The sequence below is a fragment of the Mercenaria mercenaria genome, chromosome 16, assembly GCF_021730395.1.
Source record: "Mercenaria mercenaria strain notata chromosome 16, MADL_Memer_1, whole genome shotgun sequence".
Taxonomy (NCBI): Eukaryota; Metazoa; Mollusca; class Bivalvia; order Venerida; family Veneridae; genus Mercenaria; species Mercenaria mercenaria.
The window spans coordinates 7,383,140-7,400,755 of NC_069376.1; positions in this window are offsets into that span (position 1 = coordinate 7,383,140).

The window sequence follows — 17,616 nt, forward strand, 5'->3', positions numbered from 1 at the left end:
TTAAAATCAGTACAACAGTATCTTTGTTAGTAACAGACAACTTCCCAGCTTGAAACAGCACCGATAGGCGAAAATCGCAACAGATACGAGTAGCTTTCACCCGGTCTCGAACGTTCGTCCCTTGACACTCTAGCCGATGGTTAGTTCTTCCCATTAATTTCAATTGAAATTATACCCTGGCTCATATACGAGTTTACACTCGTACGTTCGTTTACGGGTCTGCTAATGCGCACCGATACACGTAAAGTCTTAACTGGGTGGATGAGAAACACAATATCTCTGGAAATTCCGGCCCGAATGCAGACACCAGGCATGGCAAGAAAACTCTCTTATTAAATATAATCCAATAGAGTTCACGTCAGGGTTTTTAATGGGACATATTTCATTTGATGTATCAATTGTCGTCAGTTTAATGCGAATTGACAAAGATAAACAAAACGAAAACGAAAAACTTATCTTGCAGCGAACCCGCGGACGCCGACGACATCAGGATCAGAACAATAGCCATGAGCAGTCTAAGAATAGTCAAGCTAGTCACTATTTTTAAGTATACATAAATGTATATATACCCGGTGTTCTACGGAAACAAACTTTTACAAGATTTTCGTGTTAGCTGAGAATGCCTTGATCTTGATTTTAGTGCATTTTATTTGTTGTTGAAGCGATACAACCAGCGATTACCGATTAAAAGTTGAACAGGGATTGCATGTGGTGTGCATCTCCCCTTTAATCATACATATTCATATGCATTTAGTAAAAATGAAATCTTACAAACCAAAACCGATATGGGAAATTTATAAGTGATATGTACATGTAGTACCATGGTACTATGAACAGACCAGTCATGATAACTGTATTCTTGCCAAGTTTAATTGCCAGATAACAAACCTGTACCAAGATATTAACCTGACCGGAAATATCCCTCTAATCAACAAGAGGGTTGTCATGACCCACTATCGCTCACATGAGTAATACTACATTATACATGTTATTAAATCTGCGATATTTGCCATTTCAGGGGCCCTAACTCTAAGAAAAAATAGTGTGATGTGGCTACTCTTCGAGGGAAAAAAGCAAGATTTTAATGATATAATATTTCAATGCAAGTTTGGTCAAAATCAATAACAAATGTGATCTCTGTCATGTTTACAATGCTAAAGTCAGCAAATTTTGTCATTTTAAGGGCCTTAACTCCCGGACAAATGGTGCTATATAGCTGGTTTTCGCAAGGAACCGAGATGTTTTTAGATATATAACTTCTATACAAGTTTGGTCAAAATGAAATGATAAATATGGTCTCTCTCTATTGTCTTCACAAGACTAAAATAAGCAAATTTTGCCATTTCAGACATAACTCTGAGACGAATGGCGCGATATGGCCGTTATTAAAGGAAGTGAGATCGTTCATAAGTTTAATAAAAATTAAATAACAAATGTAGTCTCCATTGTGTTGACAAGGATAAAAACAGTATTGTTTTGCCAATTCAGGGGCCGTATTTCCAAGTCAAAATGATGCAATGCGGTTGTTTTTGAAAGGAACCGAGATCTTATAGATATATAAGTTGTGTGCAAGTTTAGTCAAAATAAACAAAAAATATGGTCTCTATCGCGTTCACAAGGCTAAAATCAGTAATTATTGCCATCTCTGGGACTATAACTCTAAGACGAATAAGGTGATATGGTTGGTTTTTGAAAGGAACCGAGATATCATAGGTATATATAAGTTTGTGCAAGTTTTGTCAAAATCAAATAATAAATGTTGTCTCTATCGTATTCACAAGAAAAATGTGAACGGACGGACGGTCGGACGACGGACGACGTACAAAAGATGATCACAACAGCTTACTTTGTCACTTCGTACAAGTGAGCTAAACATGTTACAAATGTGTTTCAGATGTAAAAATGCACATTTTTGTTCATTTTTCCGATTGAAAATGACATGTGACAAATGTGATCAGATGTCACATCAAAAATCGGCATCGATCACATTTGTCTCAAAATTGTTACAAATGTGCTTGATTTCTGTTACATATGCGATCTCATTCGTAACACCTGTTACATATGCGATCGCATTTGTAACACCTGTTACAAATGCGATCTGTTACGAATGTGGTCCTACAGACGGCAGTTAGTGTACACGTCAGTACATGATGCAGACGGTACACGTCAGAACTTCTGCTGGGAGCCAGTTAATTATTGTCGCGAAACGAGGCGCAGGAATCTTTCATATGATTCTGCATGTACTCATTTTAATAAACTGACAAAATACCCGCTATGTTTATCATACAATCAGCTCCGTTCAGACACGGCTCTCGAGGCGTGATCCTCTTTTATATAATGCTGGTAGTTTTGTCCTTTCGGGTAAACAGTGAAGAGTATACACTGTACCCTATAGATACCCTAAATATACCTTATATCACCAATGTTTATATGTTTCTTGTAAGACATTGGCACACAATTAATTAAATTCACCTCACGATGTATTCAGTCTTGAATGGCGAAATGTGTGATAAGCCTATATCAACTGACTGATTAAATTGTCCGCTAGCTTAATTAAAAAAACACAAAATATGAAGACAGTCCATAAACCGATTTGAATCAGAATATCGTCGCCTTAACGCTGTACTGAGGTTAGTTATAAAACATGCACAAGTTTTTCGCTGTTACAACAATTTCATGATGGCACATTTTTTCCGTTGGGAAAAAGCAATAAATACAACAAAGAACATATTAAGCTGTTTAGCTGATATATTCTTGATTGGTTTCCAGTAAATGTTGAAACATATGTAGAGGTCATCTTGGGCAACGTTACAGTTCACGGATTATATTCTTGAGCACAGGAATTGTACAGCGTCTGGCAAATAGTCCGGCATAAAACGATGGAGGGCTACATTGAAATCCACCAATTACATCAATTAATGCACTGGGCATCGTTTTGGCATGCGCTGTTTTCTCACTAGTTGGTCTCATCGTAGCAGTTGGCGCTGAACCATCCTTCTCTACAGTCACACCACAAACAGAAATTTAAAAACATAATTTTGTATAAGAACTATCATAGCAATCAAAGAAACACTAAACTATAAGTAACTAGCCGTTTTTGTGTAACTTATCAATGCGTCATCACAGATATCTTATATAGTTCTCGTGAGATTTAGCGAGACAAAGATTTAGAGGCTGAATTGCTCGAGTGCGTTTCATGTTTATTACATTTGTCGGTATTTTTTAAAGAAAAAATCTGATACTGATTAAAAACGCAAACAACAAACCCAAACAAACAAAAATCCTAAAGCTAGTGCGAGAACGCTGAATGACGTTACCGCCATGGCTTCCCGTAAATTTTGCAAAGTATGATATCGCTGTTAAGAGGTATGATGTCACTAAATATAAACTAGTTTCACTTTCTGAGCGTTGAATATTTCTTTCTAAGCGGATATATAAAGATAAAATCCCCAATGCTAGGCGGTCATTTAATTCATATTAACATACTGCTGTTTACACTGACTATTTTTAAAAATCATAAAAGATTTTAACGCTTTGTTACATTATCTCTTAGATATATTATCAATAAATAAAGTCTTTACTTTTCACTGTTCGTCTTGAACGTTGTATTTGTGTCACCTTGGCTTGCTACAGAGCAATTTAGAATGTCATAGATGTAGGCATCACCTTCACCTACTGCGGTCTCGTGCTAGCAGGTAGATCGCCCACTTGTCAAGATGGTGTCAAACAAAGAAACACTTCAGCATCTTGAAGTAATAAATAATTCATGCGTGTAAGAAGATGGATCGTAAATGCTGACAAAATCGGGGTGGGGGAGGCGGGGATGGGGGTGGGGGTAGTGTCTGGAGTTATTTGAAATTCAATGTTGTAAAACTGAATAAACCCTTTGAATTAATGTTCTGTCCTTGTGATTGCATTTGCGACCTCTTGTCGTATAAAGATATTTAATGTCAATCAATTACATTCATTCTATGTTTGTGTATAGGGCGGCTTGACACATAAAATATGTGCTCTTCACCACTGTACCTATGAGTCGTGCAACATCAAGTTGTAAAAATGAAATGAATGAACTGGCACGCAGAAAAGTGCCATTCAAATATTCCACATGACATTGCAAACACAAACCAGCCGTGTCCAACTGTATAAAAACAGTTTGGTTAATTCCGAAAGACACGCATCAACACATCCCGACATGCCACCAACAGTAGCCGATGAACTCCCCGGAAACAATACCAGATAAATTCCCTTGCGAAGAATTAATGGCAAGTTAAGGCCTTTACGCGCGCGCAACGCTCCTTGCCTATCCGCCCGAATCCGAAGCAACCCCCAAGCAAAACTGTTCACATGTCTTCTTCAAAGTTAATATCTTCCATGAAAAGTGATTAATGGAGATTTTTGTAAACCATTTGTTTTAAATCATTATTCATTATTCAGTTTGTGTAGGACCTGGCTGGATCCTTATTGAAGGTGGCCACCAGTTCAACCGTGTAATCACTATGAATTATCGTAGATGATAAGACAAAAGTGTTATGTAGTAATTGTGATGACCATCTAATCTGCCTTCTGTTCCCAAAATATTTTATATTATATGTGTCATTGGTACTTGCATTTGATTCAGATCAAAACGGCTGCTGTTTGCCACCAAAAAAACATCTAACTGAGTCAACAAGCAATCTATCCATCCTAATATCCATGTGATCATAAAACAATTCAGGCGGCGAGACCACACCCGAAATCCGAAACCACACTAACCTATATCTCAACCCTAAGACAACAACAACAATCCTCTCCAAATTGTGACAATGCGAGATACTTACCTTAACACAATGAGTGAAACCATTAGGGCACCGCCATAGAACCATGTAAACTAAAATCCGAATTCCGAGTATGTATCAAATTTTCGTCCGAATTTTGGACAGAATCTCTAATATTTAAACAATTTCAACGACCAAAAGCTTCTAGATCACCCATTCGTCCAGACCCCCGGTCATACCGTACGAACCTCACCTGCCCGAACTAAAATGGACCAAGCAGAAATGCGCCGAACCGCCCCTCCAACATGCAGAGATACACCGCAACATAAAATCAAGCAGAACCAATTACCAAAGCATGTTCCGGATCTTGGAAAACTATCCCGGAAAAAAATATCGTCCAACGGACGTAGCTGACCCCCAAAAAACCAGACAAGCATCAAATGTCAGTATCTAATCAAAAATTTTAGTTAATATATTAAGAATAAAGCATACAGTAAATCTAATTTGAATCATAGAGTGAACAGGTGCTGGAAACAACCGTACGTTGCATCAAACTTCCATATACCTAAAAATGTAAACATGCCCGCAAGATCTCATTCCCAGTTATACACAGTGTTCGTCATTACTAGATGTAAGCGCCCACGACCTTGCCTCCAAACGAACGAAACCAAGCAGAGATGCATCGAAATGCAATAAAATTATATACAGACACCTCTTGGAATACTGAAACAATTTATAAACACTGATTAACTCCGGAACGTTAGATAAAAACCCGTCGATTACCAAGCCACTACAATCTGACATGCGTCCGAGTTAGTATCTAATCAAATATTTTCAGTTAATGTATTTAGAGTGAAAATATATGGTATATCAAATACGGGAGTGTAAACCAGCAGTCCATGAAGCCGAAATGCCAGTTAGAGACAACTGCATTGAAAAACAGCTGGGCACCGTCTTAGAATTATACGACCCCCAAACACATCCGTAATTCAGTGTGCTCCAAGTCATGCAATCACCCGCCATAACTACACACCAACGTAGTAGGCTCCCAGAAAAACTCGGGCAAGCGTCAAATGTTAGTATCTAATCAAAATTTTTAGTTGATATATTAAGAATTAAAAATACAGTACTATCCAATTAGAATCAAACAGTGAACAGCTGCCGGAAACAACCGCACGTTGTATTAAATTACCATACACCCTGAAGATGTCAACATGTTCGCAAGGTCCCATTCTCAGTTATACACAGTGTGCGTCACCACTGGATGTAAGTGCCCATGAGTTTGCCTTTACACTTATGAAACCAAGCAGAGATGAATCGAAATGCACTAAGATCACACAAAGACATCTCGTGGAAATACTGAAGCAATTTACAAACACCTGAGTAACTCCTGAACGCCAGAAAAAGAAAGAAAAAACTCCGTCGATAATCAAGTTACTGTTAACAGACAGGCGTCCGAAGTTAGCTTCTAATCAATTATTTTCAGTTAATGTATTTAGAGTGAAAATACATGGTATTATCAAATACGGGAGTGCAAACCTGCGGTCCATGATGCCGAAATGTCAGCCGAAAGACAACTACATTTAAACACAGCTGGGCACCGTCCTAGAATTATATGACTTCCAAATATAACTGTAAGCCAGTGTGTGCGTAAGTTATATAATACCTCAAACATATTAAAAACAGTTATTTAAATGCCAAAAGGAAAGCATGGTACCGTCTTACACTGCAGCATTATAAACTGTCAGATTTTAACCAGTGTGCGGCATCACCCGCACCCCTGCTCCTGGACCAGATATGGTTATTTCTTAAATAAACTCACCCTCACCCCTCAAAAAATAAAAAGAATTTGTCTACAAACTCTGTGAAAATATATCTACGTTTAACTAAAATAATTTCACGGCTGATCAGTAACTCTCAACCCTTATAATATGACGTTGAAACATGATGACGTCATGACCTAACTGTTGAAAGATTCGGAAAATAGACGTATTGTCTGTGTTATATATTCTGGGATAAAACTGCCAGACCGTACGGAACATCATCACCATTGCAACCCCCTCCCCCCTCCGTTCCCAGGCTCGGGTACCCTAACTGCAAAACCTCGGCGCCGTGCAACCCTGCCACCTTATCACCAGATGCACAGTGTAAAGGATCGTGTATACGTTGGGGCACCGCCTTCTGATGGTCTTCAGCATGAAATGGTCAGCGGCACACCTATCATCTGGGAGCTCGACCTCCATTCCCCCCCCCCCTGACCCGTGCTATGCAAAGCCCCACCATTATATAGGCACCCATATTGATGCACATCACAGGCTGATATGATACAGATCAGAATGAATGCAAAAAACAACATACAAGCCCATTTAGCTTCTATCATTCACCTTTTATTTGATAAAAAACCAGTCAGTCACTGTGATTGTATCCGCATATAGCCACTATAAACTATATAGTTGCAGAAGCATGACTACCATATGATACATTCTACTAGTAAGAAAATAAAACTGTATAGGAGCACAATACATTTATAATTTATATTGTTCAAAGGTAGAACGTATTATACATATGTTAGTACCCGGTACAGGCCCGCTCCCTCAGTAGAAAAACTTTGCTATACCTTCACCAAGAGTTACGCGGGACTTTTTCAACATTCTATGTTTGTGTATAGGCGCTTGACACATAAAATATGTGCTCTCACCACTGTACCTATGAGTCGTGCAACATCAAGTTGTAAAAATGAAATGAATGAACTGGCACGCAGAAAAGTGCCATCAAATATTCCACATGACATTGCAAACACAACCAGCCGTGTCCAACTGTATAAAAACAGTTTGGTTAATTCCGAAAGACACGCATCAACACATCCCGACATGCACCAACAGTAGCCCTGAACTCCCCGGAAACAATACCAGATAAATTCCCTTGCGAAGAATTAATGGCAAGTTAAGGCCTTTACGCGCGCGCAACGCTCCTTGCCTATCCGGCCGAATCCGAAGCAACCCCCAGCAAAACTGTTCACATGTCTTCTTCAAGTTAATATCTTCCATGAAAAAGTGATTATGGAGATTTTTGTAAACCATTTGTTTTAAATCATTATTCATTATTCAGTTTGTGTAAGGACCTGGCTGGATCCTTATTGAAGGTGGCCACCAGTTCAACCGTGTAATCACTATGAATATCGTAGATGATAAGACAAAAGTGTTATGTAGTAATTGTGATGACCATCTAATCTGCCTTCTGTTCCCAAAAAATATTTTATATTATATGTGTCATTGGTTACTTGCATTTGATTCAGATCAAAACGGCTGCTGTTGCCACCCAAAAAAACAATCTACTGAGTCAACAAGCAATCTATCCATCCTAATATCCATGTGATCATAAAACAATTCAGGCGGCGAGACCACACCCGAAATCCGAAACCACACTAACCTATATCTCAACCCTAAGACAACAACAACAATCCTCTCCAAATTGTGACAATGCGAGATACTTACCTTAACACAATGAGTGAAACCATTAGGGCACCGCCATAGAACCATGTAAAACTAAAATTCCGAATTCCGAGTATGTATCAAATTTTCGTCCGAATTTTGGACAGAATCTCTAATATTTAAACAATTTCAACGACAAAAGCTTCTAGATCACCCATTCGTCCAGACCCCCGGTCATACCGTACGAACCTCACCTGCCCGAACTAAAATGGACCAAGCAGAAATGCGCCGAACCGCCCCTCCAACATGCAGAGATACACCGCAACATAAAATCAAGCAGAACCAATTACCAAAGCATGTTCCGGATCTTGGAAAACTATCCGGCAAAAAATCGTCCACGGACGTAGCTGACCCCCAAAAAACTCAGACAAGCATCAAATGTCAGTATCTAATCAAAAATTTAGTTAATATATTAAGAAATAAAGCATACAGTAAATCTAATTTGAATCATAGAGTGAACAGGTGCTGGAAACAACCGTACGTTGCATCAAACTTCCATATACCTAAAAATGTAAACATGCCCGCAAGATCTCATTCCCAGTTATACACAGTGTTCGTCATTTCTAGATGTAAGCGCCCACGACCTGCCTCCAAACGAAACGAAAACCAAGCAGAGATGCATCGAAATGCAATAAAATTATATTACAGACACCTCTTGGAATACTGAAACAATTTATAAACACCTGATTAACTCCGGAACGTTAGATAAAAACCCGTCGATTACCAAGCCACTACAATCTGACATGCGTCCGAGGTTAGTAATCTAATCAAATATTTTCAGTTAATGTATTTAGAGTGAAAAATATATGGTATTATCAAATACGGGAGTGTAAACCAGCAGTCCATGAAGCCGAAATGCCAGTTAGAGACAACTGCATTGAAAACAGCTGGGCACCGTCTTAGAATATACGACCCCCAAACACATCCGTAATTCAGTGTGCTCGCAAGTCATGCAATCACCCGCCATAACTACACACAACGTAGTAGGCTCCCAGAAAAACTCGGGCAAGCGTCAAATGTTAGTATCTAATCAAAATTTTTAGTTGATATATTAAGAATTAAGGCATACAGTACTATCCAATTAGAATCAAACAGTGAACAGCTGCCGGAAACAACCGCACGTTGTATTAAATTACCATACACCCTGAAGATGTCAACATGTTCGCAAGGTCCCATTCTCAGTTATACACAGTGTGCGTCACCACTGGATGTAAGTGCCCATGAGTTTGCCTTTAAACGAATGAAACCAAGCAGAGATGCATCGAAATGCACTAAAATCACACAAAGACATCTCGTGGAAATACTGAAGCAATTTACAAACACCTGAGTAACTCCTGAACGCCAGAAAAAGAAAGAAAAAACTCCGTCGATAATCAAGTTACTGTTAACAGACAGGCGTCCGAAGTTAGCTTCTAATCAATTATTTTCAGTTAATGTATTTAGAGTGAAAATACATGGTATTATCAAATACGGGAGTGCAAACCTGCGGTCCATGATGCCGAAATGTCAGCCGAAAGACAACTACATTTAAACACAGCTGGGCACCGTCCTAGAATTATATGACTTCCAAATATAACTGTAAGCCAGTGTGTGCGTAAGTTATATAATACCTCAAACATATTAAAAACAGTTATTTAAATGCCAAAAGGAAAGCATGGTACCGTCTTACACTGCAGCATTATAAACTGTCAGATTTTAACCAGTGTGCGGCATCACCCGCACCCCTGCTCCTGGACCAGATATGGTTATTTCTTAAATAAACTCCCCCTCACCCCTCAAAAAATAAAAAGAATTTGTCTACAAACTCTGTGAAAATATATCTACGTTTAACTAAAATAATTTCACGGCTGATCAGTAACTCTCAACCCTTATAATATGACGTTGAAACATGATGACGTCATGACCTAACTGTTGAAAGATTCGGAAAATAGACGTATTGTCTGTGTTATATATTCTGGGATAAAACTGCCAGACCGTACGGAACATCATCACCATTGCAACCCCCTCCCCCCTCCGTTCCCAGGCTCGGGTACCCTAACTGCAAAACCTCGGCGCCGTGCAACCCTGCCACCTTATCACCAGATGCACAGTGTAAAGGATCGTGTATACGTTGGGGCACCGCCTTCTGATGGTCTTCAGCATGAAATGGTCAGCGGCACACTATCATCTGGGAGCTCGACCTCCATTCCCCCCCTGACCCGTGCTATGCAAGCCCCACCATTATATAGGCACCCATATTGATGCACATCACAGGCTGATATGATACAGATCAGAATGAATGCAAAAAACAACATACAAGCCCATTTAGCTTCTATCATTCACCTTTTATTTGATAAAAAACCAGTCAGTCACTGTGATTGTATCCGCATTATAGCCACTATAAACTATATAGTTGCAGAAGCATGACTACCATATGATACATTCTACTAGGTAAGAAAATAAAACTGTATAGGAGCACAATACATTTATAATTTATATTGTTCAAAGGTAGAACGTATTATACATATGTTAGTACCCGGTACAGGCCCGCTCCCTCAGTAGAAAAACTTTGCTATAGCCTTCACCAAGAGATTACGCGGGACTTTTTCAACATTCTATGTTTGTGTATAGGGCGCTTGACACATAAAATATGTGCTCTTCACCACTGTACCTATGAGTCGTGCAACATCAAGTTGTAAAAAAATGAAATGAATGAACTGGCACGCAGAAAAAGTGCCATTCAAATATTCCACATGACATTGCAAACACAACCAGCCGTGTCCAACTGTATAAAAACAGTTTGGTTAATTCGAAAGACACGCATCAACACATCCGACATGCACCAACAGTAGCCGATGAACTCCCCGGAAACAATACCAGATAAATTCCCTTGCGAAGAATTAATGGCAAGTTAAGGCCTTTACGCGCGCGCAACGCTCCTTGCCTATCCGGCCCGAATCCGAAGCAACCCCAAGCAAAACTGTTCACATGTCTTCTTCAAAGTTAATCTTCCATGAAAAAGTGATTTGGAGATTTTTGTAAACCATTTGTTTTAAATCATTTTCATTATTCAGTTTGTGTAAGGACCTGGCTGGATCCTATTGAAGGTGGCCACCAGTTCAACCGTGTATTCACTATGAATATCGTAGATGATAAGACAAAAGTGTTATGTAGTAATTGTGATGACCATCTAATCTGCCTTCTGTTCCCAAAATATTTTATATTATATGTGTCATTGGTTACTTGCATTTGATTCAGATCAAAACGGCTGCTGTTTGCCACCCAAAAAAACATCTACTGAGTCAACAAGCAATCTATCCATCCTAATATCCATGTGATCATAAAACAATTCAGGCGGCGAGACCACACCCGAAATCCGAAACCACACTAACCTATATCTCAACCCTAAGACAACAACAACAATCCTCTCCAATTGTGACATGCGAGATACTTACCTTAACACAATGAGTGAAACCATTAGGGCACCGCCATAGAACCATGTAAACTAAAATTCCGAATTCCGAGTATGTATCAAATTTTCGTCCGAATTTTGGACAGAATCTCTAATATTTAAACAATTTCAACGACCAAAAGCTTCTAGATCACCCATTCGTCCAGACCCCCGGTCATACCGTACGAACCTCACCTGCCCGAACTAAAATGGACCAAGCAGAAATGCGCCGAACCGCCCCTCCAACATGCAGAGATACACCGCAACATAAAATCAAGCAGAACCAATTACCAAAGCATGTTCCGGATCTTGGAAACTATCCCGGCAAAAATATCGTCCAACGGACGTAGCTGACCCCCAAAAAACTCAGACAAGCATCAAATGTCAGTATCTAATCAAAAATTTTAGTTAATATATTAGAAATAAAGCATACAGTAAAATCTAATTTGAATCATAGAGTGAACAGGTGCTGGAAACAACCGTACGTTGCATCAAACTTCCATATACCTAAAAATGTAAACATGCCCGCAAGATCTCATTCCCAGTTATACACTGTGTTCGTCATTACTAGATGTAAGCGCCCACGACCTTGTCTCCAAACGAACGAAACCAAGCAGAGATGCATCGAAATGCAATAAAATTATATACAGACACCTCTTGGAATACTGAAACAATTTATAAACACCTGATTAACTCCGGAACGTTAGATAAAAACCCGTCGATTACCAAGCCACTAATTAATGCGTGTAAGAAGATGGATCGTAAATGCTGACAAAATCGGGGTGGGGGAGGCGGGGATGGGGGTGGGGTAGTGTCTGGAGTTATTTGAAATTCAATGTTGTAAAACTGAATGAACCCTTTGAATTAATGTTCTGTCCTTGTGATTGCATTTGCGACCTCTCTTGTCGTATAAAGATATTTAGTGTCAATCAATTACACTCATTATAGATAGACAATCTGACCACCCGAGGTGAAGATTGATTATGACATCTTATTACAGGCTATGGCAAATTCAGCATTGCAGAGGTTTTGTAACAGAAATATGTAGAATTTAACTTCTTGACATTTGAGCTGCACCATGAGAAAACCAACTTTGTGTTTTTGCGACCATTAGGGATCCAGACTAGTCTGCGCATCCACGCAGTCTGGTCTGGATCCATGTTTTTCGCTAACAGATTCTTTAATGACAGTAGTCGGATGCGCATGCTAGCCTGGATCCATGCTGGTCGCAAACGCACTATGTTGGTTTTGTCGTGGCGTGGCTCATTTTATACAACGTACAGAAGAAAGATACTAAAGATGTGAATTTTAAAAGGAAGCGAGCGTGTTCTATCCCATCAAGCTTTTAAAAAACAATTGTGGTGAACTGGTTTACTGCAAAATCTCAGATAATCCGAATCATGAGGACATAGTTATTTTGTTTAGTTTTCGATGTTTTTTATATCAGTTCTGGAGACATACTGGCAAGGAAGATCACACCATTACAACTAAAACATTCTAGGAGAAACTTACTTAAAATACATCGCCAATAATTACAAACAAGAACACCGTCTTGCGGGTGCTGACGCTCATCTGATTTTGTTTGTATATAAATAGAAAAATTGTCCTACATATGATTTTTTAAGTCCAAAAAGGACCATAATTCTTGCAAAAAGCAAGATAGAGTTATGTTTCTTGATGCACAGGGTCAATTTATGATGGTGAACAAATGTTGTAAGTTTCAAAGCAATAGCTTTGATAGTTTAAGAGAAAAGTTTACCTAAACATAAAACTGAACCAAGAAATCTGATATTTTTAAGTCCAAAAAGGGCTATAATTCTTGCAAAAAGCAGGATGGAGTTATGTTTCTTGCTGTACATGGTCAACTATTGATGGTAAACAAGTGTTGCAAGTTTCAAAGCAATAGCTTTGATAGTTTAGGAGAAAAGCTGACCTAAACATAAAACTTAACCAGGCAACGCCGACGCTGACGCCGATCAAGTGAAGACAGTAACTCATCATGTTTTTTTTTTCAAAATATCAACTTTAATAAGAATAAGTTGATAGCAGAATTCCAATTAAGACAGTGTCGAATTTGATACTTAGAATATATATAAGGGATTTATTTTTAAAAACAAATAAGATGTAATTTAGCAAAAAACAATAGAAGACACGGTTAGGATAAATTGGATGGTTTAATTTTATACTTACCCGCTTAAGATTCAACGTCACTTGTATTTTATCCTTGAATTCTTTTGAAAATTCTGGGTATGTATTCAAAGTTTCTTTTTAAATAAGTATAGCTGTATGCACGATTTTCTCGAGCATTCTGGGTCATTGGGATCACACCAATTATATCATCTTTACCTAAAATAAACAAAGTAGATGTGTGATTAGAATTTTAGAAATTTTCTTCAGGGAGAACCAACTTGCACGATAGACTGACTTCCCAATAAAGAATGGAAGATCGATTTTCATAAGGTAGCAGATAACCGAAAGACGCTAATGCTGTGGTCTTGCCTAGGGGAAACAATCCAGATATACACGAATTGCCAGATAATCAAGGGAGGCTACAATGTAAAACTGGCTGTGAAAGTTGGCAATGAGAGGTTTCTCTCAACCCCACACAGCATGTTTAAAGAGAAATCAGTATTTCAATTCGATCCCACAAAATGTTTTAAACATACAATCATGCACTGTATTTCATATATTATGGCTGAATATTTTTCCTACGAATTCTTTGAATGAAATGTTTTAAGCTTGATTTCATTGTGGGGGTAAAATTGCCCATTTTTTTAAACAATACTTTATTATGCAAGTGGCAAAGTAAATCAACCTATTCAAATCCGCCCAAAGAAAGTATAACTGACTATAAGATCTATAATACGGGAAAACCGAAGGTTTTTCCGTCTATAGATAATGTGTACGTGTATATATTACGGGAAAACCGAAGGTTTTTCCGTCTATAGATAATGTGTACGTGTATATATGTCAAAGTAAACCTATACCGTTCAACTTGGGAATATGTTCTATACCTTCACCGGTTTTGTTGTTGTTGTTGTCCCATAATTCTACCGGACCTGCTGCCGTGCTTGCGCAATAAATAATTTTCAGGACGACATTTGATAAAATAAAATTTCTTATGAACGATCGGGCGCCGCATTATTAAAACAAATTATTCTATCCAGTTGAAAATTCGCGGTATCAATAGAAATCGGTGTTATTCGGGTTTCTTCATGAAACGAGTTTATGGATGATTCAAGCGGCCCGCTTTTTGTTTCCAATAATGAATTATGATGTAAGCTACATTACTGCACTGTTTGAATAACAAAACCATTGTTTATTTATTTCTTTGAATGTAGAAAAGCCAATAATTTCAAAAATGTCCATGTAAAACGAATACAGACACGCTGTCCTAACAAAATTTATTTATATACATAATTTTATCACACATTTCAATGTCACAAGTCACTGTGGTCCAGTGGTTAGCGCACATGTTTTCCATGCGCGAGGTCCGAGTTCGAATCTCGTATGGTGCTTGAATTTTTTTTTTTTTAGCTTAGGCCCAATTTAATTTTTTTCTTTATATTTATCACACTTTTTTCAATTACTGGAACACAAATCAATAATAAGTATAGTTAACCAATGTTCTGTCTGTAAATTTTGAACAAAATATTCGAAGGCATGGAAAAGCATATATCGATATTGCTTATCTCCCCTCCCTTCCACAATCTTTCACACACATTGCAACTACTTTCTAAAAGTCAATTCATTGACTAGAGTTTTAGTAATATTACACTTGGAAAAAAATGTTGGCTATAAACTTGAGAGGCTCACTACGATCACTATCAAGCTAAGAAATTAACCTTAATCATATTCAAAAAAAGGTCCCAGACTGTTAGCAGTTAGGTAATTTAAATTGAATTTCGACCAAGAGTGTTTGTGTTATATATAAAATTCTGGTCAAGAACTTTTTACAATGAATTTGAAATAAGAATTTCACAAGTAAATGGTTGTTTGTCATTCTCACGCACATACACGAGTTTTACCATAGCTGTATTAGTGGAACGCAATTTGTCCTAAAAGAGTGTCATTTGACAATAATGGTATTTAAAAGAATTAAAATAGTCCGTGTTTAGGATAGCAGGATTATGTAAGTTCCGGTATCTATACTACAAAAGAATATCAGAACAAGATAATATTGAATGTGATGTTACGCAGGCATAATGTGTAAATTGTTGTGTTTTATTTTTTGGATTGTTTTATCGTTTTTAGAAACTATTTGTTTGTAACAAATGAACTGAAAAGAATATGTGCATTTCCGGATTCAGAAATTTGTATTAGAGAAACAAATTGATAGCAAAAGCATGATCGTTGTAAACAGAAACAAAATTGGTAATATAATGTATAAATAAATGACTTGCATTTATCTGTATATAATAAAATATTTATCCAAAACTACCGAGGAAGAGTGTGTTTTACGCATGCTCACTGACAACACATAAAGGCCTGATATTGGGTCACTTTTGAATGACTGTTGCACCATATATAATACTATGAGGAAAATTTTGTAAATGACAAAGTGTTCGAATTTATCAATGTTCGTACAGCCCCCATTTTACATACCCCTTTCCGGCGCTCACTTCGTGTGAGTTAAAATTTGCTTACTAGATATAAATTTGAATTATGTAAAGTTTTCAGCAAAAGCATTATTTTGGTACCAATAAATGATAACAATTTGCAGAAATAAAAAAGTGACAGGTCAAAAATCCCCCCGTTATCTGTCCGGGTTTATGCAACAGTTTCGTTTTTGTCGTGTTGAGCGACATGTGAAGTTTCCACTTTTCTCTATTTTATCATCAGTACAACTAATGGTGCATTTTGGGACTATATTCTGTGCACCCAAATATCACTATTATCTTTAACTCATGAACACTATTTTCCATTGTCTGTCTAGTCTTGATACATTTGAAGAAATGATTAGATCTATGTTCATTTAAACAAAACTTTTTAAAACATTTCCCCTTCTTATTTTTATAACAATAGCAAAACCATCAGGCTTACTGTCAAAACTGAAAGCCAAACAGAAAATATCAGAAAGAACAATTTAATGCAGAAAAAAAGAAAGAATCCGTATCACTATCACTAGGTTTTCCCGTCAGATAGGCAGCGCCTAATTTCATATTAGGGGATTTATCGAAGGCGCGAAGCGCCGGGGATGAAAATCCCCGAGACGGTAACGTCCATATATAGTTATTCGTCTTTGTTGTCTGCATATACTGAGGCAATTTTGTCGATGTGTTCCGGTTCCGGTTTATATACACACCGCAGACTGGTTATCTGCATGAACATCCGAGCACCCCGAATCAGTCATAGAAACTCGTAAACCGCGCTAACATGATTATTTTACTTCTTTTTCGTAATGAAAACTGTACATGCAACTGAAAACACTTTTTAAACTGTAAGGAAGTGTACAGGCCGTCAAGTTTCTGCGTGGAGTGCAAACAAACAAAAAAAATCCTAAAAGCTAGTGCGAGAAGGAACGCTGAATGACGTCACCGTCACGGCTTCCGTAAATTTTGCAAAGTATGATATTCGCTTTAAGAGGTATGATGACACTAAATGTAAACTACACAGTTTAGAGCAAAGTTTCACTTTCTTGAGCGTTGAATATTTCTTTCTAAGCGGATATATAAAAGATAAATCCCCAATGCTAGGCGGTGCCTTAATTCATATTATTTATAAACGAAGTCTTTACTTTTCACTGATCTGTCTTTGGACGCTGTATTTGTGTCACCAGAAGCTTGCTGCAGAGCAATTTAGAATGTCATAGATGTCGGCACATCTTCTCCTATCTGCGGTCCCGTGCTAGCAGGTAGATCGCCCACTCGAGCTGGTGTCAAACGAAGAAACACTGCAGCATCTTGAAGAAATAAAAAAATTAATGGGTTTAAGAAGATAG